At 43.2% G+C, this 16,568-nt stretch overlaps 1 protein-coding gene across 1 annotated transcript in view; it reads right to left on the minus strand.

Annotated features, from left to right (window-relative positions):
* GALR1 (galanin receptor 1) overlaps positions 1 to 16,568 on the minus strand; it is a 704,137-nt gene that overhangs the window by 336,424 nt on the left and 351,145 nt on the right. The window lies entirely within an intron of this gene.

The following is a 16,568-nucleotide window of genomic DNA, read 5'->3' on the forward strand; positions in this document are numbered from 1 at the left end:
GTGCGTTAGAATGAGGGGGGTTTCTCCGTCAGCTCAGGCAGTGGATCCTGTCCTTCTGTGCTCGTTGTTTATCCCTCTGACTGCAGATAATTTATGTATTCACTTATATCCACCTTTATTTTGGAACTTACTGTTTAACCCTACTAGGGTAATAATACTCTGACTCTATGGAACGTCTGCGGCACATTTCATATGGCAAAACTGAATTTTAAGAGCTTGATATAAAGATTACATATGCTGAGATTCTTTTTATTGATAGGGGCCAGTATTTAGGCCACTTTTGTTCCATATGTTTTGAATTGAATCTACTTACTATATTGCATACTTTAAGAAAGGTAAATATTTATTTTACACTTTGATTCCATTCTATAGGGTTATTGAACCTTGTAGCTGTAAATTTATTATCTTCCTCATGTGACCTTGTATATGCCGTAGTGAGGCCCCCCTACTGGACACTTTTGTTCTCTTTACTTGGCTTATTTATTTTTGGATATTTTAATAAGATTTAAAATAAAGTTGAGAGTTTTTAACATATTTATGGTTTGCTTCTTTGGTCTACTTATGATGTAAGTCTGTTTATGGTAATGCATTGTCTGAAATGCCATACACATTGTGATGTATAGGGACATATTGTTGATAAACTGTATATATATATATATATATATATATATATATATATCTTATACATAATTGTCTAAGGGTCACTTCCGTCTTTCTGTCCTTCTGTCATGGTTATTCATTCGCTGATTGGTCTCGCCAGCTGCCTGTCATGGCTGCCGTGACCAATCAGCGACGGGCACAGTCTGGAAGAAAATGGCTGCTCCTTACTCCCCGCAGTCAGTGCCTGTCGCCCGCATACTCCCCTCCGGTCACCGCTAACACAGGGTTAATGCCGGCGGTAACTGACCACGTTATGCCGCGGGTAACGCACTCCGTTACCGCCGCTATTAACCCTGTGTGTCCCCAACTTTTTACTATTGACGCTGCCTATGCGGCATCAATAGTAAAAAATGTAATGTTAAAAATAATTTTAAAAAAACAAAAAAAAAAACCTGCTATACTCACCCTCCGTTGCAGCTCGCGCCAGCCGCCATCTTCCGTTGCAGGTTCTGGTGGCAGAAGGACCTGCCATGACATCACGGTCATGTGACCGTGACGTCATCACAGGCCCTGCGCGCCTGCGCTACAAAGACTGCTGGGCAATATACTACATCACTGTGCAATATACTACGTGGCTCTGTGCTGTATACTATGTCACTGGGCAATATACTACGTGGCTGCACAATATACTAGGTAACTGGGCAATTAACTACGTCACTGAGCAATATACTATGTGGCTCTGTGCTGTAAACTACGTCACTGGGCAATATACTACGTGGCTGCACAATATACTACGTAACTGGGCAATATACTACATCACAGGGCAATATACTACGTGGCTGTGCAATATACTACGTCACTGGGCAATATACTACGTGGCTGCACAATATACTACGTAACTGAGCAATACACTATGTGGCTGGGCAATATACTATGTGGCTGCGCAATATACTACGTCACTAGGCAATATACTACGTAACTGGGCAATATACTACGTGGCTGGGCAATATACTACGTGGCTGGGCAATATACTATGTGACTGGGCAATATACTATGTCACTGGACAATATACTACGTGGCTGCACAATATACTACGTAACTGGGCAATACACTATGTGGCTCGGCAATATACTATGTGGCTGCGCAATATACTATGTCACTAGGCAATATACTACGTAACTGGGCAATATACTACGTGGCTGGGCAATATACTACGTGGCTGGGCAATATACTACGTGATTGGGCAATATACTACGTCACTGGGCAATATACTATGTGGCTGGGCAATATACTATGTCACTAGGCAATATACTATGTAACTGGGCAATATACTACGTGGCTGGCCAATATATTACGTCACTGGGCAATATACTACGTGGGCTGTGCAATATACTACGTAGCTCAGCAATATACTACGTAACTGGGCAATATACTATGTGGCTGGGCAATATACTACGTGGCTGCGCAATATACTATGTCACTAGCCAATATACTACGTAACTGGGCAATATACTACGTGGCTGGGTAATATACTACGTCACTGGGCAATATACTACATGGCTGGCCAATATATTGCGTCACTGGGCAATATACTATGTGGGCTGTGCAATATACTACGTAGCTCGGCAATATACTACATAACTGGGCAAAATACTATGTGGCTGGGCAATATACTACGTGGCTGCGCATTATAATATATCACTAGGCAATATACTATGTAGCTGGGCAACATACTACGTGGCTGGGCATTATACTACGTGGCTCTGTGCAATATACTACGTAGCTGGCCAATATACTACGTGGCTGGCCAATATACTACGTGGCTGGGCAATATACTACGTGGCTGGGCAATATATTACGTCGCTGGGCAATATACTACGTGACTGGGCAATATACTACGTCGCTATACAATATACTACGTAGCAGGCCAATATACTACGTGACTGGGCAATATACTACGTGGCTGGGCAATATACTATGTGGCTGGGCAATATACTACTTCGCTGGGCAATATACTACGTGGCTGGGCAATATACTACGTGGGCTGTGCAATATACTACGTGGACATGCATATTCTAGAATACCCGATGCGTTAGAATCGGGCCACCATCTAGTACATATATATATATATATATATATATATATATATATATATATTTATTTATTTATTAGTAAAGATAGTGAAAATTATATCCAGCACACAGGACAGAAGTGGTACTGTGCGTGCCATTCACACACAATAAAGGCAGATACAAAAAATTATGAAATGCACCATGTATACAGGAAAGGAGAAGTAGCACCACAATATATTCTACAATTAATTAAATGCACGCTCCACACTGCTGTGTTCAGGAATATAGGGTGGAGCTGTCTATATACTAAATATCGTAGAGATAGGACAGTGTTTACAGCATGGATTCCTGACTATCTTCACAGACAGCACCACACTATATAAACATCTGTACACTATATACACACAACTCTATTTAATATACTATATAAACACAGCAATATAATATAAACTTTATTCTGCTGTACATATCACAAGACTGCAGTTTATACCTCATATAGGAGGCAGAGAGTGTAGTCTATATGTCACATAGAAGTCCAAGAGTGCTGTCTATACATAATACAGGAGGCCAAGAGTGGAGTCTATACATCATATAGGACCTGTTGTGAATTCTGTGGCCAAGCTCCCTCCTGTGGTCGTGAGTGGTACTGCGGCTGGTTCTGTCTATAAGCTTCCTTTGGTGGATGAGAGTGGTACTGCGGCTTCTGAGTTTCCTTCCTCAGGTGATGAGGTTAAGTCGTTAGGTGCTGCTCTATTTAACTCCACCTGGTGCTTTGATCCTGGCCTCCAGTCAATGTTCTAGTATTGGTCTTGCTTCCTCCTGGATCGTTCCTGTGGCCTGTCTATCCTGCATAGCTAAGTTCTGCTTATGTTATTTTTGTTTGCTATATTTTCTGTCCAGCTTGCTATATTGGTTTTTCTTGCTTGCTGGAAGCTCTGAGACGCAGAGGGAGCACCTCCATACCGTTAGTCGGTGCGGAGGGTCTTTTTGCCCCTCTGCGTGGTTGTTTGTAGGTTTTTGTGTTGACCGCAAAGCTATCTTTCCTATCCTCGGTCTATTTAGTAAGTCGGGCCTCACTTTGCTAAATCTATTTCATCTCTGTGTTTGTATTTCATCTTTACTCACAGTCATTATATGTGGGGGGCTGCCTTTTCCTTTGGGGAATTTCTCTGAGGCAAGGTAGGCTTATTTTTCTATCTTCAGGGCTAGTTAGTTTCTCAGGCTGTGCCGAGTTGCATAGGGAGCGTTAGGCGCAATCCACGGCTACCTCTAGTGTGGTGTGATAGGATTAGGGATTGCGGTCAGCAGAGTTTCCACGTCTCAGAGCTCGTCATATGTTTTTGGTAAATGTCAGGTAACTTTGTATGCTCTAAACTTCAAGGTCCATTGTGGTTCTGAATTACCTGTTCATACCAGTACTGGAGGCCCAAAGTACTAATGCTTCTCAATAGAGGGAAAAGAGAAGTTCTGAGACCATTTTTTTTTCTTTGCACTGTGTTCTGTCTTTCTTTTCCCCTATACATCAGGGTGGTTCAGAACACAGGTGTGGACATGGACATTCAGGGTCTGTCCTCTTTGATGGATAATCTCACTATAAGAGTACAGAACATTCAAGATTTAGTGGTTCAGAATCCTATGTTAGAACCTAAAATTCCTATTCCTGAGTTATTTTTTGGAGATAGAGCTAAGTTTTTGAATTTTAAAAATAATTGTAAACTATTTCTGGCTTTGAAACCCCGCTCCTCTGGTGACCCAGTTCAACAAGTTAAAATTATTATTTCTTTATTACGTGGCGACCCTCAAGACTGGGCATTTTCCCTTGCGCCAGGAGATCCTGCATTATGTAATATTGATGCGTTTTTTCTGGCGCTCGGATTGCTGTACGATGAACCTAATTCAGTGGATCAGGCAGAGAAAAATTTGCTGGCTCTGTCAGGGTCAGGATGAGATAGAGATTTATTGTCAGAAGTTTAGAAAGTGGTCCGTGCTCACTCAATGGAATGAATGTGCGCTGGCAGCTATTTTCAGAAAGGGTCTCTCTGAAGCCCTTAAGGATGTCATGGTGGGATTTCCTATGCCTGCTGGTCTGAATGAGTCTATGTCTTTGGCCATTCAGATCGGTCGACGCTTGCGCGAGCGTAAATCTGTGCACCATTTGGCGGTATTATCTGAGCATAAACCTGAGCCTATGCGGTGCAATAGGACTTTAACCAGAGCTGAAAGGCAAGAACACAGACGTCAGAATGGGCTGTGTTTCTACTGTGGTGATTCCACTCATGCCATCTCCGATTGTCCTAAGCGCACTAAGCGGTTCGCTAGGTCTGCCACCATTGGTACGGTACAGTTGAAATTTCTTTTGTCCGTTACTTTGATCTGCTCTTTGTCTTCCTATTCTGTCATGGCATTTGTGGATTCAGGCGCTGCCCTGAATTTGATGGACTTGGAGTTTACTAGGCGCTGTGGGTTTGTCTTGGAGCCCTTGCAGTGTCCTATTCCATTGAGAGGAATTGATGCTACGCCTTTGGCCAAGAATAAGCCTCAGTATTAAACCCAGCTGACCATGTGCATGGCTCCTGCGCACCAGGAGGATATTTGCTTTCTGGTGTTGCATAATCTGCATGATGTGGTCGTGTTGGGGTTGCCATGGCTACAAGTCCATAACCCAGTATTAGATTGGAAATCAATGTCTGTGTCCAGCTGGGGTTGTCAGGGGGTACATGGTGATGTTCCATCTCTGTCTATCTCATCATCCACCCCTTCTGAGGTCCCAGAGTTCTTGTCTGATTACCGGGATGTATTCGATGAGCCCAAGTCCAATGCCCTACCTCCGCATAGGGATTGTGATTGTGCTATCGATTTGATTCCTGGTAGTAAGTTTCCTAAGGGTCGACTGTTTAATTTATCTGTACCTGAGCACGCCGCTATGCGGAGTTACGTGAAGGAGTCTTTGGAGAAGGGTCATATTCGCCCGTCATCGTCGCCATTGGGAGCAGGGTTCTTTTTTGTGGCCAAGAAGGATGGTTCGCTGAGACCTTGTATTGATTACCGCCTTCTAAATAAAATTACGGTCAAATTTCAGTACCCCTTGCCGCTGCTGTCTGATTTGTTTGCTCGGATTAAGGGGGCTAGTTGGTTCACCAAGATAGATCTTCGTGGTGCGTATAATCTTGTGCGTATCAAACGGGGCGATGAATGGAAAACAGCATTTAATACGCCCGAAGGCCATTTTGAGTACCTGGTTATGCCATTCGGACTTTCTAATGCTCCATCAGTGTTTCAGTCCTTTATGCATGACATCTTCCGAGAGTACCTGGATAAATTCCTGATTGTATACTTGGATGATATTTTGGTCTTCTCGGATGATTGGGAGTCTCATGTGAAGCAGGTCAGAAGGGTGTTCCAGGTCCTGCGTGCTAATTCTTTGTTTGTGAAGGGGTCAAAGTGTCTCTTTGGTGTTCAGAAGATTTTATTTTTGGGGTTCATTTTTTCTCCTTCTACTATCGAGATGGACCCTGTTAAAGTTCAGGCCATTTATGATTGGACTCAGCCTACATCTCTGAAGAGTCTGCAGAAGTTCCTGGGCTTTGCTAATTTTTATCGTCGCTTCATCGCTAATTTTTCTAGCATTGCTAAACCGTTGACTGATTTGACCAAGAAGGGTGCTGATGTGGTCAATTGGTCTTCTGCTGCTGTGGAAGCTTTTCAGGAGTTGAAGCGTTGTTTTTCTTCTGCCCCTGTGTTGTGCCAACCAGATGTTTCGCTTCCGTTCCAGGTCGAGGTTGATGCTTCCGAAATTGGAGCAGGGGCTGTTTTGTCGCAGAGAAGTTCTGATTGCTCGGTGATGAAACCATGCGCCTTCTTTTCCAGGAAATTTCGCCTGCTGAGCGAAATTATGATGTTGGCAATCGAGAGTTGCTAGCCATGAAGTGGGCATTCGAGGAGTGGCGTCATTGGCTTGAGGGAGCTAAGCATCGCGTGGTGGTCTTGACTGATCACAAAAACTTGACTTATCTCGAGTCTGCCAAATGGTTGAATCCTAGACAGGCTCGTTGGTAGCTGTTTTTCTTCCGTTTTGACTTTGTGGTTTCGTACCTTCCGGGCTCTAAAAATGTGAAGGCGGATGCCCTGTCTAGGAGTTTTGTGCCCGATTCTCCGGGTTTGTCTGAGCCGGCGGTATTAAGAGGGGGTAATTTTGTCTGCCATCTCCCCTGATTTGCGGCGGGTGCTGCAAAAATTTCAGGCCGATAGACCTGACCGTTGCCCAGCGGAGAAACTGTTTGTCCTTGATAGGTGGACGAATAAAGTCATCTCTGAGGTTTATTGTTCGGTGTTGGCTGGTCATCCTGGAATCTTTGGTACCAGAGATTTGGTGGCTAGATCCTTTTGGTGGCCGTCTCTGTCGCGGGATGTGCGTTCTTTTGTGCAGTCCTGTGGGATTTGTGCTCGGGCTAAGCCCTGCTGTTCTCGTGCCAGTGGGTTGCTTTTGCCCTTGCCGGTCCCGAAGAGGCCTTGGACACATATCTCTATGGATTTTATTTCAGATCTCCCCGTCTCTTAAAGAATGTCGGTCATTTGGGTGGTTTGTGATCGCTTCTCTAAGATGGTCCATTTGGTGCCCTTGTCTAAATTGCCTTCCTCCTCTGATTTGGTGCCGTTGTTTTTCCAGCATGTGGTTCGTTTACATGGCATTCCAGAGAACATCGTTTCTGACAGAGGTTCCCAGTTTGTTTCGAGGTTTTGGCGAGCTTTTTGTGCTAGGATGGGCATTGATTTGTCTTTTTCCTCGGCTTTCCATCCTCAGACAAATGGCCAGACTGAACGAACCAATCAGACCTTGGAAACATATCTGAGATGTTTTGTTTCTGCTGATCAGGATGATTGGGTGTCCTTTTTGCCTTTGGCTGAGTTCGCCCTTAATAATCGGGCCAGCTCGGCTACTTTTGTTTCGCCGTTTTTCTGCAATTCTGGGTTCCACCCTCGTTTCTCTTCAGGGCAGGTTGAGTCTTCGGACTGTCCTGGTGTGGATACTGTGGTGGATAGGTTGCAGCAGATTTGGACTCATGTAGGGGACAATCTGACTTTGTCCCAGGAGAAGGCTCAACGTTTCGCTAACCGCAGGCGCTGTGTGGGTCCCCGACTTCGTGTTGGGGATTTGGTTTGGTTGTCATCTCGTTATATTCCTATGAAGGTTTCCTCTCCTAAATTTAAACCTCGTTTCATTGGTCCATATAGGATTTCTGAGGTTCTTAATCCTGTGTCTTTTCGTTTGGCTCTTCCAGCTTCTTTTTCCATCCATAGGTCATTGTTGCGGAGATACGTGGCATCCATCTATTCCATCTATTGATCCTCCTGCTCCGGTTTTGGTTGAAGGGGAATTGGAGTATATTGTGGAGAAGATTTTGGATTCTCGTGTTTCGAGATGGAAACTCCAGTATTTGGTTAAGTGGAAGGGTTATGGTCAGGAAGATAATTCCTGGGTCGTTGCCTCTGATGTCCATGCTGCCGATCTGGTTCGTGCCTTTCATGTGGCTCATCCTGGTCGGCCTGGGGGCTCTGGTGAGGGTTCGGTGACCCCTCCTCAAGGGGGGGTACTGTTGTGAATTCTGTGGCCAAGCTCCCTCCTGTGGTCGTGAGTGGTACTGCGGCTGGTTCTGTCTATAAGCTTCCTTTGGTGGATGAGAGTGGTACTGCGGCTTCTGAGTTTCCTTCCTCAGGTGATGAGGTTAAGTCGTTAGGTGCTGCTCTATTTAACTCCACCTGGTGTTAGTCGGTGCGGAGGGTCTTTTTGCCCCTCTGCGTGGTTGTTTGTAGGTTTTTGTGTTGACCGCAAAGCTATCTTTCCTATCCTCGGTCTATTTAGTAAGTCGGGCCTCACTTTGCTAAATCTATTTCATCTCTGTGTTTGTATTTCATCTTTACTCACAGTCATTATATGTGGGGGGCTGCCTTTTCCTTTGGGGAATTTCTCTGAGGCAAGGTAGGCTTATTTTTCTATCTTCAGGGCTAGTTAGTTTCTCAGGCTGTGCCGAGTTGCATAGGGAGCGTTAGGCGCAATCCACGGCTACCTCTAGTGTGGTGTGATAGGATTAGGGATTGCGGTCAGCAGAGTTTCCACGTCTCAGAGCTCGTCATATGTTTTTGGTAAATGTCAGGTAACTTTGTATGCTCTAAACTTCAAGGTCCATTGTGGTTCTGAATTACCTGTTCATAACAAGGACCCCCGGGAGTCCAGTATACACATTAAATAGAAGTCCGAGAATGTGGGATGTATGTCATATAGGAGGCCGAGAGTGTGGTCTATAAGTCACATGAGGCCTTGAGTGCGGTATATACTGTACGTCACATAGAAGCCTGAGAGTACGTTCTACAAGTCATATGAGATCGAGAGTGCTGCCTATACATCACAGTGAAGTCCTAGGGTATGAGATCTATGTCATAAATGAGGCCAAGAGTGAGGTCTATACATCATATAGAAAGCAAAGAGCACAGTCTATACCTCATATAGGTAGTTAAGTGCAGGATATAGGAGGCTGAGAATGTGGGATATACATCATATAAGAGGCCTAGAGTGTGGGATATAAGTCATATAGGAGGCCGAGAGAGCTGGATGGATATACGTAATTTAGGAGGATAAGGCAGGGAACACTCACGCACATTATAACAAGAATTACTCTGCACTCGTAGAACAAGCACAAGGTTGAGAAAGCAGAGTGCCCTGTCACAGCCGCAGTCAGCGTTACAAGGGTGGGAAAGCAGAGCAAGCATTCATCGCCCACAATGAAAATCCTGCTGTACGAACATCAGCCCCTGCACATACAGTGCCTTGCGAAAGTATTCGGCACCCTGGGACTTTTCAACCTTTTCCCACATACCATGCTTCAAACATAAAGATACCAAATGTAAATTTTTGGTGAAGAATCAACAACAAGTGAAACACAATTGTGAAGTTAAACGAAATATATTGATTATTTTAAATTTTTGTGGAAAATCAAAAACTGAAAAGTGGGGCTTGCAATATAATTCGGCCCCTTTACTTTCAGTGCGGCAAACTCACTCCAGAAGTTCACTGTGGATCTCTGAATGATCCAATGTTGTCCTAAATGCCTAATGATGATAAAGAGGTTTTCATCCAGGATATCTCTGTACTTGGCCGCATTCATGTTTCCTTCAAAGACAACCAGTTGTCTTGTCCCTGCAGCAGAAAAACACCCCCATAGCACGATGCTGCCACCACCATGTTTCACTCTTGGGATTGTATATGGGCAGGTGATGAGCAGTGTCTGGTTTTCTCCACACATTGGTCTACACTTATTTTCAAAATCCATTAGGCTTGTTTAGATGTTCTTTTACATACTTATGATGCTTAACTTTATGGTGAAGACGCAGGAGAGATTTCCTCCTGATGACCCTTCCATGAAGGTCATATTTGTGCAGGTGTTTCTGAACAGAGAACAATGTGCCACAATTCCAGTGTCTAAACCTCTCTGAAGGTCTTTTGCAATCAAATGGGGGTTCTGATATGCCTCTCTAGCAATCCTACGAGTAGCTCTCACTGAAATTTTGCTTGGTCTTCCAGACTTTATATTGATCTCCACTGTTCCTGGTAACTGCCATTTCTTAATTACATCTCGAACTGAGGAAGGGGCAACTTGAAAACATTTTGCTATCTTCTTATAGCCTTCTCCTGCTTTGTGGGCCTCAACCATTTTCATTTTCAGAGTGCTAGGTAGTTGCTTAGAAGAACCCATGGCTGCTGATTTTTGGCACAAGTATACAGGTGACATGGTTTTTAAAAAGCTGGGTTATTTGCATCATCGTGGCCTTCCCTAACAAAGGTATTAAACAACCCATAACTCTAACAGACCAATTAAGGTCTGAAACCTTGGTCAAAGTTAACGGAGCAAATAAATCACCAAGGTTGATCAAACTTTTTAAAACAATGTAAAAAATACAATATTTTAGACAAGAAAAGAAAAATATAAAGTAAATGTGTCATCTTTAACTTCAGTTGGTAAAATAAATATTTTATACACTGCCAATGTTGCAAGTTTTCCCACCTACAAAGAATGGAGAGGCCTGTAATTTTTACCTTAGATATACTTCAACTGTGAGACCGCATCTAAAAAAAACAGACAATCTCATTGTATGATTTTTAAATAATTAAATTGCATTTTATTGCATGAAATAAATATTGATCACCTATGAAAAAGCAAGAATTCTAGCTCTCACAGACCTGTTCTTTTTTCTATAAGAAGCTCTCCTACTCTGCACGCATTACCTGTATTATGTGCACCTGTTTGAACTCATTACTTGTATAAAAAAGACAACTGTTCCCACACAATCACACTCCAACCTCCCCGCCATGGCCAAGACCAAAGATCTGTCTAATTACACCAGTAACAAAATTGTAGACCTGCACAAGGCTGAGATGGGCTACAAGACAATAGGCAAGAAGCTTGGTGAGAAAGCAAAAACTGGCGGCACAATTATTACAAAATGTAAGAACCACAATCTGACTGTCAATCTTCCTCGGTCTGTGTCTCAATGCATGATTTCATCTCGTGGGCTAAGAATGATTCTGAGAAATGTCAGGAATCAGCCCAGAACTACATGGGAGCACCTGTTCAATTACCTGAAAAGAGCTGGGACCACAGTCTCAAACATTACCATTAATAACACTATGCTATCATGGATTAAAATACTGCAGGGCAAGCAAGATCTCCCTACTCATGCAAGCACATGTCCAGGTCTGTTTGAAGTTCACCAATGACCATCTGCATGATCAAAAGAATTCATGGGAAAAGGTCATGTGGTCAGATGAGATCAAAATAGAACTTTTCAGAATCAACTCCACTCAACATGTTTGGAAGAAGAAGGAGGATGAGTAAAATCCCAAGAACACAGTCCCAATCATGAAGCATCGGGGGGGGGGGGGGGGGAAACATCATACTTTGGGGGTGCTTTTCTACAAAGTGGGCAGGATGACTGCACCATATTTAAGGGAGGATGGATGTGACGTCACCACTCTGCTTTCCGGCCGCTCTGCTCACAGCCAGAGCAGAGAAGCACAGCGCCGGGGACAGACAGCGGTAGGTAAGTATGTAGTGGTTGTTTTTTTTACTTTAACGATGGTAACCAGGGTAAACATCGGGTTACCAAGCGCGGCCCTGCGCTTAGTAACCCGATGTTTGCCCTGGTTACCCGGGGACTTCGGCATCGTTGGTCGCTGGAGAGCTGTCTGTGTGACAGCTCTCCAGCGACCAAACAGCAATGCTGCAGCGATCCGGATCGTTGTCGGTATCGCTTCAGCGTCGCAAAGTGTGACGGTACCTTAAGTCTAGCAGGAGCAGATCCTGTCTATATCCAGACAATGGAGGGGATCACAAAAACATTTTATCACTTCTAGCATTTCTGTTTTAGACTTTATAGTGCTTAATTAGCATTATGCCATATTGGACACAGCAATTACATGATCAACGGATGTCTGCCGGGTCCAGATGTTTGGCAGATCAGTTCTGTCAGTTAACTTGTGATACAGCAGGTTGAAGATTTCTTTCCTATACCTTGGGCTCCAATAGATGCCCCAGTTACTGTTACAGTGAAATACTGGGCGATTAATTATGCAACTAATGTAAAATATAAGAAAACAGTTTAGCACGAAACATGCTTTATAGCACTTAATTGTCCCATTATTATCTCCTTTTAGGGCTCGTGCACATGGCCATGCTATCGGTAGGAGTGTGATCTGACAAAACATTGGATTGCACCCAGACCAATATTATAGTGAAGGGCTATTCAAATGTCGATTTTTTTTCCTTGGACATAGCCGCAGCGGGGCAACAAAAAGAAAAAGCATGCTGTAGTTTGATGTGATATTTAGATTACACTCGGCCATACAAGTCAATGAGTCCATGGAAAACATCTGAATGCACTTGTTGAGTGCAGTCCAATTTCCACGGACTGACAGAATGAAGAAGATGGAGAAAAAAAATTCTCCATCTTCTCATTCGACAGAATCGGATCACACTATGAACATATACTGATCAAACTCTGGTCACAGTTTGATCTGAGTGTCATTTGCATAATTAACCCTATTCTGTCAGATGAGAGAATTTGCCCTTGTGTGACCCTAGCCTGAAACCCAGGTTTGGACGAGTATGAAATATCATCTGATTTTTATCCAGAAAAAAATCAGATAACCATCCATGTATCCATGTTTTACTACTATGTGACATGCAAATTACCTCTGTAATACAGTATATCTGTACATGATCAAATACAGTTTCCTCAGTTAATAATTGTAATGCATCCATAAAAATCAGATGCACTACTAATAATCTGCATAAGATACCAATATTTGGTGCACTCAGATTAAAACAGGCGAGTCGCCCCCAAAATATGGAAAAGATTAGCGCAGGCTGCAATATTTTTCCACAAGGACATGTCAAAAAAATAGATTTTGAACTACATTGATCAGTGCACTATTTGATTTTATCACGGACAGCCCATATAATACACTTCTCTGAATAAGCTCTAAGGCCAGGTCATCAAGTGGTTAATAATGTGCAGCACTGCAGTGTTAACTATACCTATTTGCCATTTTTCACTACTGTGCTATGATTTCAAATATATAACTTCTCAAAAAGAACACTTTTCTTATAAATATAAGAAAATAATACGATTCTCCATTTCACTTGATCCCTTACAGGATATTATTTTATATTAATGCTGCTGAAGAAACAATGATGTCGAGGTAGACTGAAAATAAAATCCGAGTAATAAACAGAAAAATTTCGGGATATGCATGCTCATATTGTTCCCAATTGTGTAATACCTGTGCATTGATATATGTGGATGCATAGGCTGGTGCCCAGGAGTTTTGAATATTCATAGGTCAGCACTCAGCACGGCACATACTGCACATTCCATTTATATACACATTGTAAAGAGCAACAGTCAATAGCAAAACAACATTTATCTCCATAGTCTGCAGTGGACAAGAGCAAGAATGTCCTAGTTCAATAAATACATCTTCCCCTTTGATTTACTAGTGATTGCATCATTTTCGATATTATCAGCTGCAATGTACTGGTTAACAGTTGTAGATAATACTGTTCTGCTTTTTACAAGGAATCATTAAATCTGACATTATAATGACCTGTGTTATATACAATTACCCAACGAAGTCCAAAACATAATAAGTGACTCATGTAGATGACTGTGAAACCAATATAGAACAAAATAATCCATAAATATAACATTTGGTTTTGTGATTTCTGGAACTCTGGGCAAACATGATAAAATACCAAATGCCAATTATAGAACAGGTAGAATATTTATAGACTTATTTATATGCTAAAATTAAAACGCATTAGCTTGTGCCAATTTACATAATGTTGGTGGTACATGTTTAGAAGTGAATATGATCCAAAGGGGTGGAGAGTGGTTAATTAGCATATATTTACCAATATAACCCCCTAGTGACCCCCATTATGGCTCTCTACGATGGTCACTGAGGAGTGATGACAGGTGAAGGACTGGACCCACCTGAAAACAGTCAAGTCATTTCTGAACAACTGCAGATCCAGATAATAGCATTGCATACGGAGAAGATAGTCTTACATGTGCTGTCTGTTTTTTTCCATCCATTTTCCTTAGATCATCTGGAGCTGAGAACTGCAGTGCTCGTTCTGGTCTGAAGATCCTGAGAAGTGCTTTGTTGGGGACAGTGGAGTCTCAAGAACTGTCTGGTCTCTAAACATCAAGTTAAGCCACCAGTGTTACCATCTTCACCACCAGGTTTGCTAGCTGCTTACTCGATGTATGCTGGTGTAAGGGGGTTGACTAAAGCCATGAAATATGTTATGGATATTTAATGTTATGGATATTTAATGTTTATTTATGCTTTTAAATATTGTATTTTATTTTTTTATAATTATTTTTATATTGTCTTTTTAAGATTTTTTAGGAAGAGCTTGGTACCCTAGTTGGCCAACTAAATGGGGTGGAGAGATACTCAGCTTGTAAATAGTTAAGTGGGAGGAGCTAACAACCGTTAATTTGAGAAACATCTAGAATTTGAATTAGTGGGCGGGAGCGCCCTGACAGGGCAGGTAGCTTTCTTTAACGTTTTAAGACAGGAGCCGAGGCATCCATAGCGACGGGCCAGGACAGCCACAGGCCAGAAAAACAGCAAGGTAGAGCTACAGTGGGTTACAGCAGTGTGGTGCAGAAGCTGAAGGGAAGGCCAGGAGAGTACAGTGATGCAGGAGACTCAGAGAAGATGCTGCGTTACTGTTAAAGGCGGTAGGTCCCCATAATGTTCTGGAGGCCATAAAGAGTTCCATAGGAGAAGCTATGGCAGTGCAGAATGGCAGGTCACTCGCCATGTGGCAACTGACTTCGGGTACAGATGATCTGATGTCTGATGCGAAATAGACAGAGGAGTGTCTAACCATGGCAGAGGCAAACAGGGAGGATGCTGAGAGACCGTCTGGGATGGTCCGACCCGGGTACATGCTGTGTAGCCATGAGAGAAGTGGAGGGAAAGATGTAGAAAAGTGTATTGTGCAACCTGTGATAAAAGCTGCGGAGTATAAGAAACTAGTAAAGTTGTTAATTTAAATGTTACAATGGACTGTGCTTCAGTTTCTGTGAAATTGTCTGGAGAGAGTCCCTTTCAGAAAAGAGGAGACTCTGAAGGTGTTGGACCTGGAGACACAGGTACACTTACTAATGGACACTATGTTTATGTGAGGGGAGGCCAGGGTGTGCAAGAGACTTTTACCTCAGCCACGACTACCGCCCTGGCCCACCCTTACACTGGCATCTCTGAAAGAAGGAATGCGGAGGCAATGTGCCCACACATTCTTTACAATTGTTTCGATGATCTGCTTCCAGGACCCTCCCCACTTTGTGGATGTTTTGTCCTGGAGACCAGGCTGAACATTGACCCAGATGAGGCATCTTCAGTTTCTAGATGTTTAGTTGTAAAGCAGATCAAGGTGGTGGAATCTTCCAAGGCTCTGAGATCCACCAACCAGGAGGCAGAATTCCAGTTGGTCCTTGAACCCTCCAGTATGGTAGCTGGTCTCACAGTAGAGACTTCACTGTGCATAGTTCCTGATACTACACTAGCTTTGTCTAAACAGAGGATGGCTTGATAAAGAGAAGCATCATAGTCGAGAAGACAGTGAGAGATGTAACCTTTCTTCTAGTGGACTGCAGAGAGCACGGTCCTGCAGATGGTCTTCACGGGCTTGAAGAAAAAGGGGCAAAAGGGGAGGCACTGTAATGCCAACACGTCACCCCTGCATGGTTCCCCTTACTTATCCATGAAAGGAAGCCAGCATACATATCGCCTTTGGGCCTGTGCTGAGACCCATGTATCTGAATGAGTACTTCTTGCATCCATATGGTTTTAGCAGTCTCCAAATACAGCCCTGTCTGTGACTCCATGTCAGTATCTGTTTTGTTTGAGAAGTAGCCTGAGTTCAGTCCATGTCTGCATACTTGACCCCTGGGATCAACAGATGCAGGGCCGGAGACTGCACACAAGTGGTACCTGGTCGCTACCTGCACCTCAAGCCTAACTTCACCATCATGCGCTCCAGTAAACACCAGGTAGCTGCTTAGCTATGCCCCTACTAGGTAAGCCCAGCCCCGTCACACAGTGGGACCACAAACCACATGTGCCACCTGCATGGGTGATAGCTATGGCTCTTTTGTGATTTCTTTGTAAATCCAGTCAAGCAGTGGCATTCTCTGTTGGAATTTTTTATAGCACTGTCAGCCCGTTCTATCTTGTAACTTACCTTGCTGACCTCCTTTCATTTTAATAACTTTTTTAATTGAATATCACTAAAATGTTATGTAGTATTAATTGGTTGGTGAGTT

The sequence above is a fragment of the Ranitomeya imitator genome, chromosome 6 (assembly GCF_032444005.1).
Source record: "Ranitomeya imitator isolate aRanImi1 chromosome 6, aRanImi1.pri, whole genome shotgun sequence".
Classification (NCBI taxonomy): Eukaryota; Metazoa; Chordata; class Amphibia; order Anura; family Dendrobatidae; genus Ranitomeya; species Ranitomeya imitator.